Source organism: Balaenoptera ricei, chromosome 11, assembly GCF_028023285.1.
Source record: "Balaenoptera ricei isolate mBalRic1 chromosome 11, mBalRic1.hap2, whole genome shotgun sequence".
In the NCBI taxonomy this organism is placed as follows: Eukaryota; Metazoa; Chordata; class Mammalia; order Artiodactyla; family Balaenopteridae; genus Balaenoptera; species Balaenoptera ricei.
In genome coordinates, this window is record NC_082649.1 from 22,166,715 (window position 1) to 22,191,595 (window position 24,881).

The window sequence follows — 24,881 nt, forward strand, 5'->3', positions numbered from 1 at the left end:
GATAGGAAAAGAAGAAGGAAAAAATAAGGTGGTTTGGATGGGAATGATGAGAAGAAAAAAAAACGTGTTTCTTTTTGGTTGTTCCAGATGAAAATATTGGACATTTTGAACACTGTTACTCAAGGTTTTTCTAGAGTTGACATATGCTTCTGCCAAATAAAGGACTAATATATATGTTTGGCTAATAATTAGAATTCGAAATGAGTTTGTTTTAGCCCCATCGTAGGGTAAATAACTACTCTAGATCTCATACTATTATGAAAAAGAGTTAAATAGTCTACATAAAAATTTTTCCTCTTCATATAAGAATACTCCAATAATTTTTTAGACTATTTATGGAATTATAGCGTCTTATATAATAGTGGAACAAGAAACTTTTCTTACCATTTTGACCTTCTGGGTTTCTTTACTATTTATTTCTCCCCAGTTTCCGTTTCCGTTGCTGATGCAAGCTGAAAAGATTTGTATCCTTAAAGGGTCTCCAAGTGATTTTATCTATAACATAAATATGGCCTACTTTTGTGTCTTTGGCATGTCCAAATTATATTTCATATAACTACTTTGTTAATTTTCAAATTTTTTGTATACATAATATATGGTTCAAAATATTTTATGTATAAAGGCCCTCCCTATTCCTATCCCCAGCCAACCAGTTCCCCTCAGTACAGGCTATTCATTTATGTTATTAGTTTCTTGGAAAAAAAGAATTATTCGCATCCTCTTTGCCAGATACCATTCTAGGTGAGGGTCTGGGGAGGAGCCCATCCCTTCCCATGTAGAGAAAAATTTGGCCACGCCCAAAGAGCGGTCTGGCCTTTGCTCTCAGCTTTTGGGAAGTAATCTATATCACATGTAATAGTAGTGTGTTTGGGGGGCGGGGGGCGGTGGGGTTGGCCATTCTCTGTAGCCACGTCAGAAAGACCAACCATGTAATTTACAGCGAGGGCTTCGGGTCACTTAGTATCAGTCAGCCTAGTGAGTGAGTTCAAGCATGTGGGTAGTCAATCACTCATGCCTATGTAATGAAGATCCAATAAAAATTCTGGACAAGGAAGGTTGGGTGAGATTCCTGGGCTAGCAATAGTCTGTGTGTATTGTCACACATCGTCGTCAGGAGGGTAACTCATCCTGAGGACAAGGAAAGTCATATTTAGAACCCTGCCAGAATCTACACTATATGTCTCTTCTTTTGGCTGATTTTAATTTGTATCCTTTTTCTGTAATAAGTCATAACCAGTGAGCATAATAGCTTTTGGTGAGTTCTGTGAATTCTTCAAACCCAAAGGTGTTTTTGGGAACCCCCCCCCCAAACTTGCAAATAGTGTCAGAAGTGAGGGCAGTCAAGGGGACTTTGCTGTTTGACTAACTCCAAGTAGAGAGCTAAATACCTCTTCCAATTTGACAACGCTTCCCATGCAACTCATCAATTGTAATATATCAAATAAATTAAACTCTTTCTAGCACCTCTCTTTTTACCTCTTTTTCTAGGGCCTTCTGGGAAATCTCAAAGCCAGTTTTAGCTGCAAATGATATACATTAGGACTTGATTTGAGGAAGAAAAATGTCAAAAGTTGTCAGATATTTTGAACACCTAATTAAACAGGATCACTTATTACTGGAAAACAATACTTGGCTGCCTAGTTAATCAAAGTGACAATAAGATTTTAAAAGTAGACATAGAGGACTTCAAGTTTCTACCCCAATTGTAAAAAGTTTGGAAGTCATCACTCCCTACCTCACGACAACAGGAAAGCTAAGAAAAACTAAAAACTAACAACTCTTCTTAGATATATCAGAGAATTGAGTCACAAGGAAACCTGCTGACAAAAAAAACTGGAGAGAGAGGCAGGTACCATGAATCACAGTTGCCAGGGGGTAGAAGCCCAGGAGCAAAAGCTCACAGCTGGAGCCAGTACTAGTTGGAGTATCCAGTACATGAACTCTAATTGATATGCTAAGAGGAGAGAAAAAAGAATCTATAAAATGCTCAATTAAACCCAGAGAAGACAGAAACAGAGTGGAAGACAAAGAATAAAACAAACTTATCAAAAGTTGTGGGATGTAGAGAAGGTAGTGTTTAAAGGGAAATAGACAATGAATGCATATATGAGAAAAAAAAAAAAAGAAAGATCTAAAATCAGTAAGCTTCCACCAGAGGAAACTAGAAAAGAAGAGCAAATTAAATCCAAGGTAAGAAGAAGAAAAGAAATGACTGTAAAAATTGAACTTTAGAACTGAAATAGATCAAACTGAAAACAGGAAATTAATGAAAAAAATCAACAAAACCAAAAGCTGGTTCTGTGAAAAGATCAATAAAATTGATAAACCTTTAGCCAGTTTAACAAAGAAAAAAAGAACACAAAATTACTAATATCAGAAGTGAAAGAGAGGTCATGAGTACTAGATAATAAAGGAATATTACATATTATTATTTATGCCCACAAATTTGATTACTTAGATTGAATGAGGTAATTCTTTGAAAGATACAGTTAAAATCCCAGCAAGTTACTTTATATATATTGATAAACTGATTCTAAAGTATATATGGAAAGACAAAAGATCCAGAATAGCCAACAGGACGCTGAAGAACAAGGTTGGAGGTCTGACATTATCCAACTTCAAGATTAGTTATAAAACTACAGTGATCAAGACAGTATGGTACTGGTGAAAGAATAAACAAATAGATCAATGGAACAGAATAGAGAGCCCAGATATAGATCTAAACCAATATAGTCAAATGATTTTTGACAAAGGAGCAAAGACAACTTAATAGAGAAAGGACAGTCTTTTCAACAGATGATTCAGGAACAGCTAGACATCCACATGCCAAAACAAAACAAAGCAAAACAAAACAAAAACAGTCTAGACACAGATCCTATGTCACAAAAATTAGTTCAAGTAGATGATAGACCAGACCTAAATGTAAAATATAAAACTTCTCTAGATAACATAGGAGAAAACCTAGCAGACCTAGGGTTTGGTGAAGACGTTTTGCCATGCTGCATGGCTTACGGGACCTCAGTTCCCTAACCAGGGATTGAACCTGGGCCAGGGCAGTGAAAATGCTGAATCTTAACCACTAGACAACCAGGGAACTCCCATGGCAATGACTTTTTTAGATGCTACACCAAGAGTATGATCGGTGAAAGAAAAAAAGTGATAAATTGGACTCCATTAAAATTAAAATCTTCTGCTCTGTGAAAGCTCATGCAAGGAGAATGAAAAGATAAACCACAGACTGGAGAAGATATTTGCAAAACACATATCTGATAAAGGACCAATATCCACAATACGCAAAGAACTCTTAAAACTTAGCAATAGGTAAACAACCCAATTTTAAAATGGACAAAAGATCTGAACAGACATTTCATCAAAGAAGAACTACAGGTGGCAAGTAAACGTATGAAAAGATGTTGAACATATATCTTTAAGGATTTGTAGATTAAAACAACGAGATATCACTACATACCTTTTAGTAGGCTAAAACCCAAATGACTGACAACATCAGATGCTCTTGAGGATGTGTAGACAGAGACTCACTCATTGCTGGTGGGAATGCAAAATGGCACAACCACTTTGGAAGACAGTTTGACAGTTTCTTACAAAACTAAGCATAGTCTTTCCAGATGATCCAACAATTGAACACCTTTGTATTTACCCAAATGCATTGAAAACTTATGTCCACACAAATATCTGCACACAGACGTTTATAGCAGCTTTATTCATAATTGTCAAAATGTGGAAGCAACCAAGATGTCCTTTGTTAAGTGAATGAATAAACAGTGGTACACCCATACAATGAAATATTATTCAGCACTATAAAGAAATGAGCTATCAAACCATGCAAAAGACATGGAGGAACATTACATGTGATAGCTAAGTGAAAGAAGTCAGTCTGAAAAAGCTACATACTGTATGATTCCAACTATTGAACATTCTGGAAAAGTCTATAGAGACAGTGAAAAAGGTTGATGGTTGCCAGGGGGTGGTGGTTTGTGTGAGGGATGAATAAATGGAGCACAGGAGATTTTTAGGGCAGTGAAACTATTCTGCATGACATTATAATGATGGATACATGACATTATGCATTAGTCAAAATCCATAGAACTGTACAACACAAAGAGCAAACACTACTGTAAACTATAGACTTTAGCTAGTAATAATGTACCAGTATTGGTTCATCCATTGTAACAAATGTATCACACTAATGCAAGATGCTAATATTCAGGGAAACTCCAAAGTGGGGAAAAGATGGTATATAGGAAGTCTCTGTATTCTCTGCTCAGTTTTCATGTAAACCTAAAAATTCTCTAAAGAATAGAGTCTAGTTAAAAAAGTAAACATAGGAGGTAATGTAATTATAAATAACCTTAGCTGTTTCGAAAGTGGAAAGACTTTGTTACCTTAAATAATCAAGACATAAAAAAAAGAGTGTCCTAGTAGTTAAATTCTGCCATTTTAGGAGGTAATGAACTGAATTGTTATCATAACGCAAAAGCATGTAATGGTGAGGGTTGAGGGGTGAATTTTATATTTTAACCCAAAATGCCAAAGGTAAACAAAAATTGGCAACAAAACCAAAACAAAATAGTGCTCAAACAGGGAACCAAAATCAAATCCTTACCATACTACAACTGACACATGTCTGGAGCACAGGGACCAGGAGCTGGGCTCACTGAGCGATCTCCAAACTGCCAGTCAGGAAAGGACCACAGCAGGCTTGCGAGGACTCGGTGCCTGGATGGAAAAGATGGGTGTCTGAGGTGGGCTGTGACTCATGGCAACAAACTGTCAAAGACAAAACCCAGATAAATGAGATTTATTTTATTCGGGCTATTGCATTCAGGAGAGAACTCCAGATTCAAAGATCAGTGTCTCTGCAAAGTGGTTTGCCTTAGATTTTTATAGGGAATAGTAGACGAGTTACAGGTGAAGTTATTTACATTTGGAATTGCTCGGAAATCTCAATCAGATGAATAGAAAATATTTATCTCTGGGTCTAGTTACTTGTAAGGGGATTGTACAGAAAAGGGTTAACATAGAAGCCTGAGATTGCTATTCTTAGAAAGATCAGCTTGCAAGATGGGCCCTTAGCTGGCATCTGGAAACTAAGATTTTGAAATAGTTCCCACCATTTCTTAAATGACACAAGTGGCTCACTCTGCCTAAACTGTGCAAACAATATGGTTTATCCTGAACACTTTCTTTGTGGGAGTTCTGGTACATGCTAGGCAGCTACCAATAAATATCTAGACATTGAGTCTCTAATGAATGAATTTCCCTTGTGGACATTTCCCATGTGTTGCCTTTGCAATTATATACAATATATATTATATATAATATTATATATATATATATATATATATAACGACTCCTATTTATAGATTAGAATGTTATTGTTGTTAATGGTGCAGTAGATACTGACTTTGGGATTTCTCATTATTCATGGTGCTTAGTTAATTAGGCTTTAATTACAACAACTGAACATTTCTAAATATTGTATTTCCATTTTCAAATAGTTATGATAACACTTTTCTATGTAAAATGGTGTAAGAAATAATTTTATTAGGATCAGTGGGTTCTAATAATGTCCTCATCAAGTATCCGAGCTCTTTCTTCTTGATAAAGACAAAGACTGTGTCTTTGTTATGGCTAATGTGGGTAGTATGCTGGGTAATGCTTTAATTCTTTTAAGATGAGGTCCTAAATTCAAGCCCCTTAATATGAAATTTGAGCTTAACTTCTGCCTCTGAGAAAAATTATGTAGGACACGAAATCCTAAAACTCCCACTACAACAAGAAAGACGGCGAGATGAATCACAATTACCAACATCATATTTGTAAAACATGGGAGTGTTATGGAAGCAATGAAGACTGTATGAATTGGAGTTTCAGAGAGGGGTAAACCCTTCTGTGGTGAGCTTATATTAACTGGATTTTTTTCTTTTGTTTTGTAACATACTGAGATTAGCTTGTAAAAGGACTGTTCTGGAGGAAAGAGAAGCCCGAAAGGATTTGGTTGGTTAAGGGAGCTGACATGACAATTTAGAAACTACAGGAGCCCCAAATATGATTAGTTTCCCTAATGAGACAGTTGATAGATTGGAGGACTATACAAGCATACTTGGGGAGTTTGGCCAAAGGCTTCTAAGGACAGAGTAAAATCTTCCATAATCATACTGTTTAAAACAGAAAGTCCTGCTAGAGACAGGCCTCTACCTTGTACACACAGCTGCTCTCCCTTTCAAGATGTTTGCTAGATTTGAAGCTGTAGGAGATAGGAGACTAAAAACTCAAAATATCTGAGGGCCAGCACGTCATCTCCTACGGTCTTCCACAGCTAAAGAGACAAACATCTGTCAGGGTAAAACAAACAAACAAACAAAAAATGCTCAGGAAATTCAAGGTACAAGAACAAACTAGACATAGTAAAGATGTGAAAATTTAAACTGCATGATTAGCCAACCTCACTAAATTGACATATCTAAAACAATATATAGAACAGTGTTAGAATGCATATTACTTTCAAATGTACATGGAACATATATCAAAATAGACCATATAATGAGTCATGAACAAAATCTCCAAAGACTTAAGTTACGTAGTATATACTCTCACATCACAGTGGAATTAAATTATAAATCAATGAATGTATCTAGAAAATCTCCCACTGTTTGGAAATTAAGCAAAGAACACATTTCTAAATAACACTGGGGCCAAATAAGAAATCAAATGGAAAATATAAAATAGGTAGAATTGAATGATAATGAAACTATATTAAAAGTGCTGAGGTGTAATTAGAGCAGTGTTGAGAGGCAAATTCATGTCTTTAAATGTATATGTTAAAAAGAAAAGGTTGAAAATCAAATATTTAAGCTTTCATCAAAAGAAGCTAGATAAACAAAAGCAAATTAATTCTAAGAAAGTAAAATGAAGAAGATGCTAAAAATAAGAGGAGAAATCCATTGAAATGAAAGCTAACACAATAGAAAAAAATCAACAAAGCAAAAATATTAACATCTTTTTGCCAATGAAGTTAACGATTTAGATGAAACGATTTCTCACAGAGTGAAAAATGCAATTTGCCATAGCTGACACAGGAAGAAATAGAAAATCTGATCTGTCCTATATCAAGCAGAGAAATAGAATCTCTAATATGAAATTTTCCTACAAATTAAACTTTAGGTCAATATAGCTCACTGGTGAATTCTTCCAAATATTTAAGAAAGAAATAATACAAATTGTACACAAATTCTTCCAGATAATATAAAAGGAAAGCTTCCCAGCTTACTTGATGAAGTTAGCATGATCCTGATATCAAAACTTGACTAGGACTTTATAAAACTAGAAAATTTCAGGTCAATATATCTCAGGGAAATAGATGAAAAATTCTAAATATTAGTAAATTGAATCCAGCAGCGTATTAAAAGAATAATCTATTATGACCACATGGAACTCATTCTGTAAATTTAAGAATATTTGGTTTAGCCTGTAAAAAACAATATACATTAGCACACTAAATTTTAAAGGAAAAAAATTATATGTATATCTCAATAGATGCAGAAAAATCATTTAATAAATTTCAATCCCCATTCATAATTACAATTCATACAAACTAGGAATAAAGGTATCTTCTTTAATCTAAAAGAGTATTCAGGGGAAAAAAAAAACCCTACAACTAACCTTATGCAATGGTGAAATATTGAAAGCTTTCTTTGAGATTAGGAATAAGACAGGAGTGTCCACCATAGTAACCTCTATTCAGTATTGTACTGGATGTTGTAAACAGCAGGTAAGGGAAAAAAAAAAAAGTATAAAGACTAGAAAGAAGTAAAGTCAGCATTGATCACACTGACATGATAGCATACACACAAATCCAAATGGTCTACTAACAATTATCATTAATAAGTAAATCTAGCAAATTTACTGTATATAAAGTAGATATACAAAAATAAATGGCATGTCTCTATACTAACAATAAGCAATTAGAAAATGAAATGCCATCTAAAATAGCATTGTTAAACATCAAATGCAGAGCAGTTAATCTTTTAAAACAACACTTCAACACTGAAAACTTCCAAACATTGTTGAGAGAAATTAAAGACTTGAATGGAGGAATCTACCATGGTCCTGGCCAGAAAAATCCAATCTTGCTAAAATATTAATTCTCCCCAAACTTACTTATAGATTTTATGCATCGCCAAAAAAAGAAAAAACAAAAACAAACAAAAAACTACTAGCAGGATTTTGGGGGAGAGTGGGGGGTGGAAATTGACAGTTGGTTCTAACATTTATATTGAAATAATAATTTTTTAAAAATCCAGAATAGCTATGGCAATCCAAAGTGAGAAAATCAAAACTGAGCCCCTATATTATCAGATATTATTACTTACTTTTAAGTTAAAAAAATTAAGACAGTAATATTGGTGTAAAGACAGACATATACCAATGGGACAGAATAGAGAGCCTAGGGAAAAAAAAAAACACATATGCAGTTCCCTGTTTGATGACAAGGAGACATTGTAATTCAGTGGGGAAAACATTGACTTTTCAATAAATAATGCTGGGTCAATTGAAATCATATAGTAAAGAAAATGATTTCAATCCTTATCTCACACCATACATAAATTGAAAATGGAATATCAACTTAAATGTTAAAAGTAAAATACTTAAACTTCTAGAAGAAAACATAGAATAGCTTCATGACTTCAGTGTAGGCAAATATTTCTGAACTAGGCTGCAAAAAAGCACTAACTGTAAAGACTGGACTTCATTAAAAGTCCAGTTGGACTTCATTAAAACTGAAAAGTTCAAAATACAAAATTAGGAGAACTAAAGGTGTGCCACAAATTAGAAGATATTTGCAACACATATCTGACAAAGGACTTGTATTCACAATACGTAATGAACTACAAATCAATTTTTTAAAAACTGGAAATCAACCCAATTTTTTAAATGGGGAAAACATATGGGAAGATGCAAAATATCATAGTCATCAAAAATGCAAGTCAAAATCACAAAGACCTATCACAACATCCTGGCCTGAGTAGCTAAAATTAAAATGACAATACCCAGTAGTGGCTAGGCTGTGAAGTAACCAGAAGCCTCATACATTGTTTTCAGTAGTGAGAACGGTACGTGCATTTTGGAAAACAGTTTAGCAGCACCTAATAAAGTTAAACATACATCTGTCCTATAGACCAGCAATTCCACCTATGTATCTATGTATCTATCTAATAAATCAGTGATTATGTTCACCTAAAACCATGCACAAGAAGGTTCAGTGCTTTTTATAATAACCCTAAATTGAAAACCAAATGTCCATCGACTTTAGAATGGGTAAATTGTAGTATATCCATAAAATGGAAGTCGATAAATAGGAACAAACTGCTTTTAACTACTTTAGAAAACATAGATGAATCTCAAAGACAATATTGAGTGAAAGAAGCCAGACATAAGAATGTGGAGTCTACCTGATTCAATGTAGAAGTTTAAAAACAAATGACAGTAGATATAGTGAAAGAGTTCAGAACAGTGGCTTCCTTTGGGAGGGTATCAAATCAGAGGGAGCAGGAGGGAGCGTGCATGGTGACAAAGGGGTGTAAACTTGTAAAACTCAACACGCTGTACACTTAAGATGTGGGTGTTTTACTGTATATAACTTATACCTTAATAGAATAGAAAGGAATAAAAAACGACTGAAAGAGTAAAAGATATTTAAGCGTCAAGCTAGAAATGATCCCAAATGATGTTGTCTTATGTATCTAGGAAGCTTACCATTCCAACAGGAAGCTCTGAATCACCACAACCCTATAGCTATCCAATTCGTATCCTTAAGAACAATACATAAATTTTCTTTTATCACTGTTTTTTTGTTCTTCCTATCATACTCAGGAAACTTTGAGTATGTTTCTCTATTGTCTGAGTTTTGGTTGGTACAATTATTTTTGAAATGGGAAATACGTTACATTTTCAGAAAACAAGGCAAAAATTTTTTTTTTTCTTTCTGAAATGGAAGAGGTTGTTAAGAAAAGACTATTTAAAGGGAGTAGCTGAGAGAAAAGTAGCCACTGGGTGGCCGAAATAGCTCAGTTGGGAGAGCGTTAGACTGAAGATCTAAAGGTCCCTGGTTCAATCCCGGGTTTCGGCAACTCTTTGTCACCCTTTTGTAATGTGAACCAGGAGATACTGACCTAATACCAAATGTCCGTCACCTTCAAATATATTGTCCATAGTGTCATTTATACAGTGAGGAGTTACAAACATTTACCCTTAATTTCCATGGCAAAACGCAATTCTATGCCCATATGCATAAATTCTTCCACAGCTTCAAGTAATTCCTTGCGGTAAAGAAAAAAACAAAAAACAAAAACAAAAACAAAACCCAAAAATACCCCCCAAAACTTAGTGCTTTATTTAGTTTGCACCTAGATGTTATTAAAGGCATCTGTAAGAAGCAGGGCATAAGCACTTTCAGTTCTCCACTTATTTACAGTAATTCTTTCAGTGTTCAAATTACTAAAACAAGCTCATTCCTTCGCGAAGGCTTTCTATGTGAACATCAGGGATCTATACACAAATTGTGGGATGTACAAGGATCTTCAAAAGCCAGAATGTGTTAGATTTTGACAAGTACAGAGGACGTGTGACTGCAGAAGAGGTGTCAGATAGATTTCTTTTCTGTGATTTTTGAGCACCTGGAAGTCTTAGCTCTTGAAACCCAAGACAAGAGCCCTTGAAGACTAGAGGAATAAAACTTAGAAGACTCTGGCGGAACTTGAGCCCGTAACGGTTGAAAATTTACCACTAGAAACCCACGCTTCTCTCTTGCGCCAGAGTCGGCCTAAAATTAAACAAAATCATCACTTGCTGATTCATTTAGCTTTAAATTAATATATTCGTTGAAAATTTAACTAGGGGTCAGTCAGCATGAAAGTTCGAAAAGTAGAAAAGAAATGATACAACCTCAGGAAATGTAAAGGGACACTTCCCGAGGCTGCAGGAGATTCCTTCAACTTCAAATGATAAAAACTATAGCCTCACCAAGGACCAAAGAGCACATCTCACTTGTTCTATCTTCTCCGACCTAGTGCTTGGATCCTCTGCTTCTCAAAATGGAACTTGAGTGTTACAGAGAATGCACAGTTGGGTGAAAATTTTAATACCGACTTGAAAAAATTAGGTCACTAAGTTGCAAGTCATTAAAGAGACTTTTGCAATTTGTGATCCAGTAGGGACAGGCTTCTAAAAACCGGAGGCTCCCTTCATTCACGATTGAAAATCTCGTAACAGTGCTTTCTCCACAAATAAACTAGACAGCCTCTGCACGAAAATTTCTCCGTGGATTTTCTAGTCCAAATAAGAAAGAAGAATTGAAATAGTGTAGTTTCCCCAAGAAAGTCTATGAATGTGGTTTGAGGGAGCGGGGGAAAAGAAGTTCCTTTTATTTTTCAAACACAAAAAATGTAAACGAATTTACTTTCTTAAAAGAGAGTAACTTTCAGAGTAGCAGGTTAGTTCAGTTGGTTAGGCCGTGGTGCTAATAACACCAAGAGCGCGGGTTTGATTCCCGTAGCGGCCAGTCGAGGTGTGGTTTTGACCTTCTGGTGCCTGCCGAGTAGGCACTTAGAATCCACGGTACGTATTAACTCCGAAACGCCGCTGCTCAGAACCGGAAGTTCAGATATTGTCTCCTTTGTAAAACAAGAAGGCTATGTATTTTCGTTTCGCCTTGGTGGTTGTAGTTTTTCAAAATAAAAGTAACTTTAAAAGTTCAAGTTTATTGAAGAAAATTGAAGGAGTAGTGTGGGAACGAGACGGTTGTGTTTTAGGGAAGGATTAAGGTTAAAAAGAGTTACGAAATGTGCCTGCTTAGTTTTTGTGAACCTTCAGGAGACAGTATTATTTTGGCGCTTTAAACGAGTTTCAATCGAGAAAAGGAAGCAAGCTCAGGGTGGCCAGTGACCGAGTTGTTTAGAGCGTGGTCCTAGTAGCAGCAAGACCCGGGGTGTGTTCCCGTAACGTCTGTGCTTCGTTCTCTTTCCTTATCCCAGGCAGTTTCCAAGGTAAATGCCCGCTCCACGTGAGGTTGCCCCTTGGCTTTCACGGAAGATCTTCTCTCCCTTTAGCAGTAAAGAGCTGGGAACGGAATACGAAGCTGTAAGACGCCAGTTCTCCTTTCAATCCGTTCACAGCCCAACAGACTTGGGCCCCCGGAGGTAGCGCGTTTGGTGGTTCCTTTCGTTTCAGCCTCAAGGGCTCCTCATAGCGCACGTCGGCAACTTCGATAAATTTACCTGCGGTGCAGAGCGAGGATACAAGCTACACCTTCGGAAATCGAGCCACATATTAAGATGCTCTTTTGGTTTAGTTTGAGGAATCCTCCCCACCCCCCACCCACCCTCCCGCCTTGGCAGTGATTTCCCCCCAGCCTCTCTGTTCTGTCTCCACACAGAGAAAAGAGGTAGGTCTGTTCTTTGGAGAGGCCGCTCCAAAGCTGCCTTCCCACGTCTTCCTTACACGCTCATCTTCTCCTGGGGTGTTTACTTTAAAAAAATAATGGGGAGGGCACTCCTCTTGGTTCTTCTGTCCACTGAGGTCCGGTTTCCCAGCTCCTGCCTACTTCCAGAAGATGGTCGGTTCTGACTGGTGAGGGAGGGGGAAGAGGGGCATCCGCCGGGCTTCAGAACTGAACCCTAATGGGCCCAACTGAGTGAGGCAAGGAGCCTCTCGCATCCCGCGTCCCCAACAGCCGAACCTTTCTTGACCCAACCTTTCCCCAGGAGATGTCCCTTTTCTTTTTGCTAGTAGCCATGCGAGGAAAGAGCTGTGCAGGGTAGTCCTCTGTGAGTGAGGACTCTTCCCAATGGGAAAAAATATTGATGGAGAAGATACTGCCAGGAAATTTTTTTCGTTTATTTTTCTTTAAAGTTTGATTTAACCCACCGCCCCCCACCCTTCCAGTGGTCTTTTTCAGCCAATCTCTTTTCTCAAGTTCAAGAAGTGATGAAAGGAAGAAAATTTTCAGGATGGTCTTCTGATGCTTCTGAAGTCTCTTTCAGACTCAACTGACAGAAGGTGAAAGATCACTTCCACGAAAATACATTCGAAAGACTTTAAAAATTGTTTCAGTATCCTTTTGAAAAAAGTACCTAGGAAGATGAAGAAAAAAAAAAACCAAGCTTGCCGAGCCAGTCAGGAGTTGAACCTAGAATCTTCTGATCCGTAGTCAGACGCGTTATCCATTGCGCCACTGGCCCCTGCTGGACAGTTGTTCTCATGTTCATATCTTCATTACTAGCCACAGTTTATGCCAGCTGAAAGAATGATTGCTTTTTTTTTTTTTTTTTAATTGAGTAAGAGGTTAAAACCAGAGACTGTATGGACTTTGGGAAAGCATGATTTCTTTTGTGCTTTGGTTGCATAACATAGATTTACATAAAATGTTTTCTTTGAAAACAATGGTTAATCTTCACTTATTCTATGACTATGCGTTGAAAACTTGTTTGGTGCTTAGTATGCAGCTGCTCTCGTTGCTTGAACAAATCTCTATGGACTCAGTTATCTGTTCACTTTTCCTCACTCTTATTTCACATCCTTTCTTACCCAGCTTATATTACTGCCTAGTTTTGAGCTCTTCATTCCTTCTTTTTTTCCCTCAGAATATTCATCTGCCCTCAAAATGCAATAAGGAGACAAGAATTCAACAGAAATATACATTTTAAGAATTTCATTTGACAAAGAAACTTAGAAAACAGAATAGAATTGGCTTAAAAATGTACTTAGCTGTTCAAAGTAGGCAAAATAGCTGAAAATGCAAAAGTGCTCTAAGAGTGGTTTACTACGTTAAGAAGGAGACCAGGTTTTTGAAATTCAAGGCAAAGTCAGAAGTTAAAATGTAATATATCCTCTCTGTGCCTCAATTTCCTCGTTTGTATAAAACGCTTGTCTTAAAGAGTGCGTAGCAAATATGATGGAATATTATCTTAAATTTTTATGGCTCTCACCAGCAGCCGCTGATATCAGGACAGACACTGAAGATTGCTGCCTGGGAATGCTTTAAAGAAGCTGCGGCTCTCTATAATCACAAAGATAAACGATTTCCCCAAATTCCAACGTCTCCTCTGTACACTTTGCTGCTGTAATCTCTCTTAACAGATTTAACAACTTCATTTCAACGCAGCCAGTACTTTTGAGCGCGCTCTAAGCCCGGTGAGGACAGTGGGGAGGCTGGGCTCAGGAGGCTCACAATGAAAGGGAATGAAATCTGGCTGCCGCCCACGCTCTTTAAACCTCTTTAAAAACTTGGGTTTTAAATCGGAACTGCAGCCTGAGGGATTTCTGTGAGGCTAGTTGGCACAACAGTACATTTTGCGGAAGCCACATCGAAAACGAGAACGCTGTGAGCAGGATTTGAACCTGCGCGGGGAATCCCCATTGGATTTCGAGTCCAACGCCTTAACCACTCGGCCACCACAGCTCGAGTACAACGCTTTTCTTCATCAGACTAAAGACAAGTATGCATTGTTGCCATGCAAGGTGGAAGAAGGGATAGGACCACGGACTTCTAGGTGTCCCCAAGAAAACCTTCTCCAACTCCAGGCTTGCTTATTTCACTCAGTGGCGATTTCGACTTTTCAGATATTTAGGCAAAAAAAAAAATCTTGGCAACATTTTTTAATACTTCAATTTTTCTTTCATTCCACGGATGTGGGGGAATTGTCTTGTTCTACCTACAAAATGTATCTAGATCTGATAAACTTCTCACCACCCCAACTGCTACAGCCCTGCTCCAAGAAACCTTCATCCCTAACATGGAATATTGCACAAATCTCTTAATAGGTTTCCCTTCTTCCACCTTTTTCATCCCTACAAAACATTCTATGAAAAGCAGTCTGAGAGATATTTGTGAACCTAAAACACTTTATGGCACAGCTTTGCTCAAAACTGAACCGGCAACTCTTCATTTCATCAGAGTAAATGCCAAAGTCCTCACTGGGCCTACTGGATTGTCTGTGATCTCATTTCTCTGGTTATACTCCTTCTTGCCTACTCTGCTGTCGTTACTACTGACCTTCTTGTTTTACATTGTATATATCAGGCACATTGCTGTTTCAGGGCCTTTGCACTGACTGTTCCCCCTGCTGGTAATACTCTTGCTTTGATATATGTATGACTCAGCCCCTTATCTACTTCAGGTCTTTTCTCAAATATCACCTTATCAGTGAAACACGGCCATAAGTATAAGCTCCCCTCATTCCAATGCTTCTCCTCCCCTCATTCCAATGCTTCTCCTCCCCGTTCTTTATTTTTTTCCATATCACTTATGATCATTTGACACACTTTAAAACTAGCTTGTTTATTTTGTGTATTTTCTGTCTCCTCTATGAGAGTGCAAACTCCAATGAGGGCAGAGATTTTTGTCTGTTTACTGCTAGACTCCCAGTACCTAGAGGGATGTCTGGTACATTTATTGAATGGATGACATTCAATAAATATTTGCTGAAAATGAACGCAATGGGTTTTAATATCCCATTTTGCAGACGAGGAAATGAGATGCAGAGAGGTTATTAAGTTTCCCAGGATCACAACATAATAAAACCAAGACTGAAACCCAGCATTCAGACTTCCTTCCTAAAGATATTTCTGCTCTTCCAGAGATGCCTTAAGGGTTAGGGATCAAGTTGAGGGGGGAGGATAGGGACGCAGTGTTGGCTGACTTGGGGAAAGAGGAAGAACTATAGAGGTTGGGATGGTTCAAAACAAACAGCTTCCTCCACAAGAACCATGTATTTGACTAGAACTTTTCTGATGCTCACATTCAAAGGCAGCAATCTATATAGTTTGTCTTAGGGAACACTACCTCAACATCAGGACCATTGTTCATACCCATTTGCTTAAATGAAAAAATTCAAGTCTCCTTTTGCTCTGAAATATGCATTTCCCCATTTCCTCCAGGGGAGCAATACCAATAACAAGCATAATGTTTGTGACAGTTATCTCTGGTTACTCTCCATGTCCTCTGAGACTCTTCATATCTGGCTTTCTCTGCCTTCTCCCTAATCTGGTAAAACCGCTTTCATATTCTATGCTCAGTATCACCATCTTAATATCCATGTCTTTCTTGTAGGCCCCTCCTTCTTCTAGAAAACTGCAATAATGTGGAACACTTCAGCCCCAGTCACTCATGGATGCAAATACTGGCTCCAAATGTTACAACTTGGTGATCTTGAGCACTCCTCCACGTCTGCATCTATAAAACAAGTAAATGATTGTCAATAACAACGGCACCTACCCCCTTAGGCTTGCTTGTTAGTTTATATATGAAAAATCAATAACTACTTGATTTAATAGCTGGTAACAAATGGTAGCTATTACTACTGTTCTAGCTCTTTCTTTTCCATTTTTAGTTTCAACAACATAACATGGGAAGGGAATCAGAATATGCCACCCCAAAATATGCCACTTTGGCATAAGGATGGTTTTGAAGGCAACGGAGAAAAAGCAAACACAGGAAGGACTCTCAGTCCTCTTCCTCTCTGTCTAAAAGCAGGGGGTAAATTTCCCTTTGTGAAGATGTTCCCCTCCCCATCCCCCATACCAGAAGGAGGAGAACAACCCTTATCACCAGAGATGGAAAGTCAACACCAAGATGAGTCTGCACACACAAGCCTTACTAAAATAACTCTTATCTTCTATTAGTTTCCCCATGTATTTACCTTCCCAGATTACTGCCTTTGGGAGCCCAAACCCCTCTTTTCTCTGTCTCTACTTCTCTATAACTTATTGCCCTTTGTTAAAACAGTATAAAATCTTTTGAGTCTAACTGCTTCTTTGGGTTTTCACTTCTTTTCTGGGAAGTCTCTGTGCATGTAAAATTAAAATTAAAATATTAACATCAATAAAATTTGTAAACGTTTTCTTTTAGTAGTCTGTCCTTTGTCAGTTTAATTCATAGGTCCCAGCTACAGACCTAAGAGGGTAGGGAAAAAGTTTTTCCTCCCTTACACACGGCAGGTGCAAAGATCAGAGCTTTGCGACTTTGAAGAAAATATACCCACTTCCAATGGATATTAAGGAATGAACAGGTAATATGGAGCCAGATGTCCTCATGTTTGAGTCATAACACACACACTAGCTCCACACTTAGGCCAGATAGGCGATCACTGCAAGACTCAGTATCTCAAATTACTGAGATACTGAGTCTTGCAGTGAAATTAGGAAAAGAATACCTTCCTCAGAGAATCATGGTAAGGGTTCAAACTTAACACCAGTATCTACTGAGTGTCTATTTTGTATCAGGTATATGCAAGGCAGTGTGGATTCATTGATGAGCAAAACCAGACACTGCTCTTACCTTCATGCAATTTACTACATTCCAGTGAGAGAAACAGACATTAAGCAAGTTACCACACTGATAAATGTAAAATGTGCAGGGAAAGAGAATACATGATACTATGAGTAATACAGGACGTTCACTTAGGGATTTTAAGGAAGTCTTCCCTGAGAAAGTAATAATCCAGCTGAGATCTAAGCATGAGCAAGAGATAACTAAGCAAGGAGGCAAGCACAAAGCTCTTCAGCTAGAGGGGACATCATGTGCAAAGAGACTGATTACCTGAAGGCCCATGAGTATGGAACACAGACTGCAAGAGACAGTGAGCTGTAACATGAGGGTGGAGAAGTACTTAAGAGTTGGTATTTGGGGCAGTTATACGTAATGTGTTGTATAATATGACATCTACAACGCGTAGTGTGGTTCAGACTCTTAAAATGCTTGTTTCTGCCTCCTCTTGCCTTTATCTAGCCAAAATATCCAGAATATAAGATCTGGTGTGACTTAACCTCGAAGGAAAAACCGGTTAAATTCCCCCAATAAGTTTGAAAGAATTCACCTCAGAAGGATGTGAGAACCCTCCTAGGGGCTGGTAGGGGCAAATTCGGAGCCCCTGCTTCCCATTCGGAGATCTCAGTCTCTGTCGCCCCCGTGTGGTCACTTCGTGAAGGCACGGATGTTAACTGAGTTGAACGCTTGCAAGACGAAATAATTACCCTGAAGGTGGGTCAGGAAAGCGGAAGCACCTTCGTTCCTGCGTTATGTCCATTCCAAAAGAAAAACTGTCCTCCTTAATGGTTTTTAGCAAAATATATCATGAAATACACACAAGCAAGTCACCAAACTTCTCAACCCTTTCTTATTTCCGGAAAATCCCTCAAACTGCCCGAATACCTAACTGATTTCAGAAATGGTCAGGATCCTTCCTTTCATCCGGGACGGTCTCCGCCTGAGCTGGATGCCAGATGCTGAGTTTTAGGAGAACGTTGCCTTGATTCCGTTGAAGAAAAGGAATCAACGACAAGCGAAGGCCCCGAGTCCGCCCTGAGCCTGGGGGCGGAGTGGGGGGAGGGGGCGGATCCGGCATTTCCCCCTGCGGGGGGACACCCACTGGAGTTGAATAGCCTAAGATCAATCCCACCGAGAAGCAGACCCAGAGGATCTTCCTGGGGTGGTGGGAACGGAGGGGAAGGGGCGGTCCCGAAAATGCAGGCAAGAGTCGCCTTTCTCCAGTACAGATACCCAGGGGATTCTTGAGGGCAGGGATCTTCTCTTACTCAACCCCCGACCCCTACCCCTCCCCACAACTCTTCTTCCCCATCTACGCCTGATGACTTTTGGAACTACTGGATGGTACTAACAGGAATAAGCATAACTGGACAGTTGGGCGGTCGCTGCTCAGTTTCGAAGTGGAGCACTTTTCTTCCTCTGAAGTTCAGGAGAAAGTCACTTTGCAGAAAACCCACACGTCCAAGGGAGCCAGTGTCTCCCGCGCAGCGCAGGCGGGGTCTTGTGCAGCGGGTGTCTCCTCGGGTGGACACCATTCGGGCCTCTCGGCCCTTCCAGCCAGAGGACGCCGAGCGCAGGAGGAGAAAGAGCGGCCCGCGACCTGCGCGGGAGGGGAGGTGGGGAGACCCGGGCTTCAGCGCAGGTGGCGTCGGGACGGCTTTTCATTTGAAACCCCTGGACCTCAAAAGAAGCGCAAATGTCTGTGTATGTTTTGAAGTCTGGCACCACCAAAAGGAAGAACGGGTTTCGTGCTGAAATGGGAAACAACTCAGAAGTAAGAGTAGGGAAACCCACCCAGACTTGTTTCCGCCCGGTTTCGAACCGGGGACCTTTCGCGTGTTAGGCGAACGTGATAACCACTACACTACAGAAACTGGACACGGAGTGAAAACAGGTGAAGGTACTCCTTGATGCCCTAGGTCTCTGAAATTTTTCCATTTTTTGAGATCAACGATATTATACCTGAATAGAAATGCGTTTACCAACTCTATCTACCACAATGTTCAGAAGAAGCCTGTTCGAACAGCCAAAAAACTGGAATGCCCTTGAAGGCTTCCCAGAGAAAATGACACCAAATCTAAGACTTCATAGATGAAAAGAAGTATGGTGGTTGTAGAGAGGTAGAAAGGGAATTTTGTTACTGAGAACTGAATGAAGTGGGAATAGTTCGTGGAGTGGAGCGGGGGTGGGAATCCAAGAATTTGAAGCAAGGCATGGAAAGAAATGAGACTAAATGGAAATATATGAGCCAGATCAGAGGGAAGAGGGATGTGCCTTCCAAAGAGGGGAAGGTAGATTTCAATCCGAATATGATGAGAGATTGGAGACTAACCTTTAATTCTTGGAGTATAGACGTTATCACTGAAGGGTTTTGTGTTTTTTTAAATCAAAGTGTAATTTACATACATTAAAATGCTCTAATCTTAAGGGTACTTATAGCTCAATGGGGAAAAAAATGTGACAACAACTCATTGATTCAATAAGCTCAGCAAATAACAACCAAGATAAACATAAAGAAAACTATAACTAGCCAAATTATGTTGAAATTCTTGAAAAACAAAGATAAAAACATCTTAAAAGAAGCTGGAGAGAAACGATACTACATGTTAGATTAAACAAAGATTAAATGGAATAACAAATATTAATTCAAAGAAAGGTAGAAAAGGAGAAACAGAGAACAAGTAGGACAAATGGAAAACAAATTATGATGACCAACTTAAACCCAAATATAAATAATTGCATTTAATGTAAATGGAATAAACAATTAAAAGGCAGAAATTGACAGGCTAAATAGTAAAATAAAACAAAGAAAAACAAGAGCCCTCTGTGTCCTGCTTACAAGAGGTACACTTGAAAAATAAGACAACAGATTGAAAGTAAAGTGATGGGGAAAGATAAACTATGAAAACATCAACCATTAGAAAGCTGGTGTGGGTATACAATATGAGACAGAGTAGACATCAAAGTAAAAATTCATACCAAAGATAAAGAGGAACATTTCATAATGATAAAATCAGCAAGAAGACATATTAATTCTTATATGAAGCAAAACTGAGAAAACTAAAACAAGAACTACAATAAGCACAATCATGGTTGGTGATTTTAAAGACCACTTTGAGCAGCTGATGAGAAACTGACAGAAAAGGGGAAGTAAGTAGGGATAGAGAAGACGAACCATAGCTAGTTACTAATCAACTTGACCTAATAGACATTTAGACTACACCCAACTACTGCAGAATTCACATTATTTTCATATTAAAATATGAAAAGTGCATATTAAAAAGTGCATATTAAAAATTAAAAAGTGCATATTAAAAGTGCATATTAAAAATTCACCAAAACAAACAAGTGCCATCAAACAAGTCTCAATAAATTTTAAAGGACTAAAACTATTTTTTAAATGTTTTCTGACAATAACAGAATTAAACTAGAAGTCAATAACAAAAAGATAATTAGAAAATTCTAATACTGGGAAGCAAGCATTACACTTCTAAACGAAGTATAAGTACAATGGAAACTAGAAAATACTTTGAACTGAAAGAATGGAAATACAGCATGCAACTAAGCAGTGTTTAGAGGGAGATATATAGGTTTAAATGCATATATTAGAAAAAGAAGAAAGGTTTAAGATTGGGAAATTTTAAGGAGGAAATGATGTTTTGTATTTTAAGCCAGAGATTTTGGTCTGCTGTGTTGAGAATGGCTTTAGATGGCCAGTCTTGGAGACAGGGAGAACAGGAAGAGGCTGTTGTAGATTGTGGTGAAGAAGAGATATTGAAGATCCAAATAGAAGCCAACAGATGAACAGAAGGGAAGAACATCTCACATATGCTGAAGGTAAAATCAGGAAGACTTTGAGATAATTTGATTGGTCGGGTAAGGCAGTGGGAGGAGTCAAGTTTAACCACAGATTTCCAGTGGGATTGACGATCAGTTGAGCTCATGGTGTACTCTGCTAGTGGTACTCACGTGAAATGCAGGTGGCAATGGAAATATGAGTTTGATATTAGGGAGAGACCTGTTTCAGACATGGATATTTTGAAAGATCAGCTCCAGGCAGGCAGCCAAGGAAGGGTCAGCTCCAGAGACTCCACAACGGAGACAAGATGTAAATGTCAGCCTTGGAGAGTGCCAAGTGCTTTCAATTTTTCCATGTGTGATCGTGGTTTAGGTGCAAGGCTCAGAGAACTTTAAACTTAACAATGTGTGGATGTTCAAGACTCCTAAGTTTGGTGTGCTGCCTATGTGGAATTGTACACACAGAAAAGAAAGTATGATAACAGGAAACAAGGACAGTTGAATCCAGAAGATCTCAGTTGAGTCTGCAGAGTAACAATGTTTGGAAGTAGTTTTCCATAGTGTAGTCGTTATTATATTCACTTCACACACCTACGTGTGTGGGCACCAAGTGGAAACACTTCTTAATCATTTCTCTCCCCCCAACATTTTCCATCATCACCGTGCCTTACCTTCCACCTTTTTAAGGGACTTTCCGTTCGAATCAGTTCACCAAACTTTATCCAGTGCCCAACATGAGAAATGAATACCTGGCCATGAAGAAGAAAGAACCACACAGCTGGCCTAAGACAACGTCAGGCCTACATTGAGAGCACAAAAGTGGAGCTGTCCATTTGAGGATCCCAAGCCAGGACACATTTAATGGGGGAGGAAGTTTGAATGAAGAATTTAGGTCAAGAATGAAATAGCATTTCAGTTAGAGAGAAGTCCTTTTAACAAAGACACGATTGTGAATGTCCATGATTTGTTTAAAGCTGTTTTATAGAATAACAATAGTTTTATCATTTAGTACTATTAAGTAGTCAACATTTCTGGAGGTACAGAATATTACTGATTAGATTCAATTCCATTTTAAGGGGTTCTTTAAAATGTCAGTCCTCTGACACATTTGCATACCTGATGCTCAACAAAGGTGTAATTAATCTGTTGGCCCATGACAGTGAGAAGCAAGGAGGTACTTAGGGTGCAATCATTGCTTGTAGAATTCTGTGCACATTTCTAAGTATGGGGGAGTGGGCATTTGTAGAGTCTGACAAATTATTTTAAGGTATATCTTAGAATGCCAAAAGAAACTGCAGATAAAACAGAAACACATTTGTTTTTAGGATTTGATGTGTTTTTCAGAACTTTTACGTAAAAATCTGTCTAGAGAAGAGTCTAAGACTTCAGACCTCAAAATGCTTTTTTCATCTGTCTCCAAACTCTTGTTAGATGCTTTATATGTTTAGTCACTAACCATTTTTCTCTTAAGATGACATCACATTCTTCTCTTTTCAAAAATTTCAGTGATGTCCTAGAGTCCAGAATCACTTAAAAAGTAGAAACAGCTATTACAGTACTCAATTTAAAGTTTAAATTAGGTTTTTTTAGCCCTTTCTTTAATTTTTTTCCCCTTACCTTCCTTTAGAATAGAGTTAAGAGCAAAAATGCAAGGGAAAATTGTAGGTTTACTAGGAGAAATGGTGAGTAGCAAGAATGATTCAATGGTAGAGGATTTAAACTCACCCCCTTTGACCATGGGTCTCTGTCTTCAGTGCACTATCCATTGTCCCTCAAAGGTACTTGATAAATACTTCTACTTATTACCTTGAAATTAGAAAAGCCATTAGCCATTTAATGGTCCATTGTAAAAAAAAAAAAAAAAAATTGAGTGCCAACTCTATTCCAAGTGTGTTTGAGTCTGCAAAAATAATTAAACCTCTCAGTAATCAGGCAAATCCAAAGGATATCTGAAAGGGCATGTATTTAAAGCTGTTGAATCTCCATCACTTGATTCAAACACTTGGATAAAGGGGCAAACCTCTGCTAGGCTAGGCTGCCTATCCACTGCTAATATCATGATTCGGACAAATATTCAGAATCCTTAAATTACTCTTGGTATGTGTATTGGGAATGCTTCTCCGGGTATTATTCGACCTTCTACCTCTGTCCTCTTCTACAAGTACCCCATTTTGCCCAAGCAAAGCTTAAGTCCTGACTATTGGAAGATTCATCCGGTGTCAATTCAAGTTGGTTTCTACTCACCTAGAGAAAAATATTTTCTATCACGTTAAATCGCAAAAACCCGGAGCTCAGCAGGGTAAGAGTAGGCCCTGCTGGGACTTGAACCCAGGATCTCCTGTTTACTAGACAGGTGCTTTAACCAGCTAAGCCACAGAGCCTCACTTGTTGTAGTATCTGGTTACATATCATTTGAAAACAATTTTACACATCTCTGCTCTAATGAGTCTAGTAACTGGTTTACCAGGTGATTAAAAAAAAGACACCTTATCTCAGTCAAAACTAAGGAAAAAATGTTCTTTTAGAAGAATAAATACAGGGACTAGATTAAGATGACTATCTCCTCTTGGGAAATTGTTCCAGCGTGGACACCACTAGATTCACTAGACTGTAGACTCTGGCAACAGGGGTCAAAGACTTTTGTTCCAAGAGAAAAAATGAAATGGCTTTCTATTAACCAGCATTTTGTTTAAACCACACCTGCTCTCTTCTCTGTTAGTGTGTTGAGGCGTTACTGGTCAAAGATTAGCACATGTCTGACACATGGTTGCTGAAAGAACTGTGTGCGTTGCACCTGTCAAATCATCCTCGGGATGGCAGCACTTATTTCTCCACTTCAGGAATGTTGACTTCTGATGGCTTACTACTGGGCTGGTCTCTGTGCACTGTCCTCAAGGGAAAAGAGGCACCTAGCTCAAAGTTACACCTGCCCCTGGGTGCAGCTCAAATCCAGCCTCAGTTCAGAACATTACTGAAGGGCCATTTCAGGTTCAGATATCCCAGTGAGATCAGCTGAGGCCTCTGTTACAACAGCAAGTTCAACTTCTGCCTCTTCCTAATCCTGCTTCCCTCACCCTCTCATTGCTGTTGATTCTAAGAGTTTTATTGGGAAATTAAACTCCTGCACACAACTCTCCATCTCAATGTCTATTTTCCAGGGAACTGACCTATGACCAAAAGCAAGTGACTGTAGCCTACTATCAAAGTAAGTCTGAATGTGGCCCAGATTTTCAAAAATCACTTAACCATACCAAGTACCCTAGTAAAACAAGAATGATAGATACTACTAATAATATTCTGCTCTACAAACTTTCAAAATTTTCACCACAGAACAAAACAAATGAAGACACCTGCAAGTTGATTTGGAAGATGTACAAATTTACTGAAAGGTGCTAAAGAACCAGAAGAATCATTTACATTTATGATATTAAAAGCAAAGGATTGAAATGGAAAGTTAGAAAATGAATGGCAAATTTAGCTAGTCAAAGGATATGATTCTCATTTCTAGGGGGAAAAAAACCTGTGAATACCAAATACTAAACACTTTATATACTAGCAGTGCATATCCAAAAGGAAACTACGTAATATTTATAGATATATATGCACACATGTACTTATAAATGGCGGGAGAGAGCATGAAGAAGGCTTTTTACAATGTACACAGGTCAATTAACTTCTGAAAAATACTACTACCCCTAACTTAACAGAAACAGTCGTGGTGGGAAGGAGGGAAGAAGTA

General features: G+C 38.3%; 5 non-coding genes across 5 annotated transcripts; 1 reads left to right on the top strand and 4 right to left on the bottom strand.

The window, feature by feature from the left end:
• The first annotated feature begins 10,077 nt into the window (after positions 1–10,077).
• Positions 10,078–10,150, top strand: TRNAF-GAA (transfer RNA phenylalanine (anticodon GAA)). Its single transcript has one exon. It is a non-coding gene; the product is annotated as a tRNA-Phe (tRNA).
• A 3,036-nt stretch (positions 10,151–13,186) lies between these two features.
• Positions 13,187–13,259, bottom strand: TRNAR-ACG (transfer RNA arginine (anticodon ACG)). The gene has a single exon. It is a non-coding gene; the product is annotated as a tRNA-Arg (tRNA).
• Positions 13,260–14,397: 1,138 nt separating this feature from the next.
• On the bottom strand, positions 14,398–14,479 carry TRNAS-CGA (transfer RNA serine (anticodon CGA)). The gene has a single exon. It is a non-coding gene; the product is annotated as a tRNA-Ser (tRNA).
• Positions 14,480–19,145: 4,666 nt separating this feature from the next.
• On the bottom strand, positions 19,146–19,218 carry TRNAV-AAC (transfer RNA valine (anticodon AAC)). Its single transcript has one exon. It is a non-coding gene; the product is annotated as a tRNA-Val (tRNA).
• A 4,231-nt stretch (positions 19,219–23,449) lies between these two features.
• On the bottom strand, positions 23,450–23,523 carry TRNAT-AGU (transfer RNA threonine (anticodon AGU)). Its single transcript has one exon. It is a non-coding gene; the product is annotated as a tRNA-Thr (tRNA).
• Positions 23,524–24,881: the final 1,358 nt, after the last annotated feature.